Source organism: Salmo salar, chromosome 16 (genome assembly GCF_965601325.2).
Source record: "Salmo salar chromosome 16, fSalSal1, whole genome shotgun sequence".
Taxonomy (NCBI): domain Eukaryota; kingdom Metazoa; phylum Chordata; class Actinopteri; order Salmoniformes; family Salmonidae; genus Salmo; species Salmo salar.
In genome coordinates, this window is record NC_138306.1 from 18,263,418 (window position 1) to 18,266,243 (window position 2,826).

Here is a 2,826-nt window from a genome sequence, read left to right on the forward strand (position 1 = left end):
ACATAATCACTGATTCATTTTAGATGTAGTGTTCTTGTTACTCTATTTAAATACACAGAGTTCACTCTTCTGGTTCACTTTTTAGTGGCAGTCTCAGACTGATACAATACTGAACTCTGTCCCTCTTCTTCCATTCATTCCTCCCCAGGGTTCGGGAAGGTGCCTGGTCTACAAGAAAGCCAAGTGCACATTGAGGCTCTACACCAATCAGACCTTTGACAAGGTGATGGGTCCCGTGCTGGAAGCGGCCACACACAAGCCCATCTGGAGGCACAGTATCCTGGACCCTGACAGCATCTGCTGCCCAGGCGAGTAACCAACAATTACTAGAACCTCACTGTCACCCATTTTATTGTTACAACCTGTTGGTTACATCCATCTCCCTATAGAAACACGTAGAAGGATGTATTTGTGTTTTATGCAACCTAAAATGTGTATAATATGTCTAAGATTTGACATTCATACATAAACAACTAGCAAATATGGAAACAATGTGAGAGATACGTAAGTAATTGTGTGTGTCCCAGGTGAGAAGGTGGAGAACAAGCAGGTGCTGGTGAACAAGTCCATGCCCACCGTCACCCAGAAACCACTGGAGGGCAGTGCCCAGCCAGGACAGCCCCAGTACAGACACATGCCCATCAGGTGGGTCAGCCAGCCTCCTCCCCTCACCACTCATACACCCCTGCCTGCCCCCACACAGAACTATTATTATAGACTGGGTGGTTCAAGCCCTGAATGCTGATTGGCTGAGAGCCGTGGTATATTGGAAATATACCACACCTCCACTGGCCATATTGCTTAAATATAACGTTCGTTCCTCATCTACTATCTCTTCTGAACTTTGAGCAAAATACTTAGTGTCCACTATATGACATCAAACAACCAAGTCCTTTCAGGTCTCTTTCAGCGATTTAGCCTTGTCAGATCAGGTCAGATGATGCCCGTGCTTCCCTCTCTTCCCTACAGGCGCTCCACAGACTCCTACATCGAGAAGGTGATTATCTCCTCCAATGCAGACGATGCTTTCCTCATCAAGATCCTGCTGAGACAGACCAGGAGACCAGAGATATGAGAGTTCAGCAGTCGGCACTGACAGAAAGGTACTACTGACCCTCCCTTATCTGCCCTTTCAGGGCCATATGATGCTTATGATCGGGAAAGCAACTGATCTGTCGCAGGCCTGAAGTGTCTGTTGTCTGCACGAACTGCGGAGTCTCAGTGCCCCATGTCAACATTTAGTGACGGGAGAATATACAGATGTAATCTAACACAGTGTTGACCAACTGAAATGGTAGATTCCTTTGCAAGACTTTGTGTTTGTGTGTGAGCGTGTGCGCGCATTAGTGTGTGTGCACGTGTGCATTTGTGTGTGTTGAGTCAGGCCCCAGTGTTGCCAGTAGTTCCAGTGAGGGCCTCTCTCCTCGTCTTTCGAGGGGCTCTGCTTTTCAATTAATTGGCTCTTTGTCCTGCGCCAGACTATGCAAATGTATTACACCCCAGCAGTACACTGCCGCTCCTGGGAAAAGTGTTTACAACCGCCATTGTTTTGCTGCTGCACCTCCCTCTAGAAGACAGGGCCTGTATGATGTTTTAATCGGAAAGCTAACTGGCGCCATGCATAATTTACTCACTTCATTAAACGGGGTCGCTGCTGGGGCTGGCCGGTCAGTATAGTCATGGGACAATGTCCTCTGTCTCTTACAGGAGTGAGGGGTCACCAAGGGGTTAGGCATAGCAGGAGAGGGGGAATGCTAGAACTGGGGAAAGGCCCGGGATGGAGCTACAAGTGAACAACCTGAGAGTAGTGCTGTACTGTAGCAATGCTGGAGTGTGTTCTTGGGTTGTTTCATGTTGGTGCACTAAAGAGCTATCTGGATTTCTTTCCTGCTGCCATCCTCACAAGGATTTTGTACGGAGTGACGGACTGTTAGTACTGTTGTATACACTGTAGGGGTGGTATAAGTGTTGCAAATTACTTCGTTTTTTGTGAAGCGGGCTATATATTTGTTATATGAAATACAGAGAATCCACTTTCAAAAAGCAATTCTGTATTAGTTAAAAAAATGTGTTTAGCTGAGTTTTGGCAATTGCATTAAATTCTACGTCTAGCTGGTCATGACAAGTCTCATAAGTTATTGTAATCAGAGCAGAATAAGTTGGGGCAGCAGGTAGCCTAGTGGTTAGAGCGTTGGGCCAGTATTTCAGTTACTGGTCCAAATCCCCAAGCTGACAAGGTAAAAATCTGTCGTTCTGCCCCTGGACAAGGCAGTTAACCCATTGTTCCCCGGTAGTCAGTCATTGTAAATAAGAATTTGTTCTTAACTGACTTGCCTAGTTAAATAAAAAAAATTAAGTAAATGATTTAGCGCATCCACACACACACACACACACACACACACCACACACACACCACACACACACACACACACACACACACACACACACAGCTGCAGGCCAGGGGTGGCGGGCGGGGGTTGGTGTGTGTGGTTGTGAGTGCTGGGGGCCCATTGTCCTTGCCGCCAGTGTGGAGCTGTATAGGGCGTGATGGAGGGCTCTGGACCCTCGCTGTTGTCTTGGCTTTCTCTGCCGATTTCATGCCTCTTTTATCATTCACTTTCACACAAAACAAACAACACAGAGGACGTCTGCTATGGGAACTAGTCTCTCTCTCTCTTTCTCTCTCTCTCTCTCTCTCTTGCCTGCTCCTTCTCTCTCTCCATTTTCCCTCTCTCATTTTATGCCTTTCTCTCCTTTGCCCTCTGGTCTATTTTTTCCTGTTGCTCTGCCCTTTCCCTCCCTCACACTTCCCTCCACTCCTGTTTT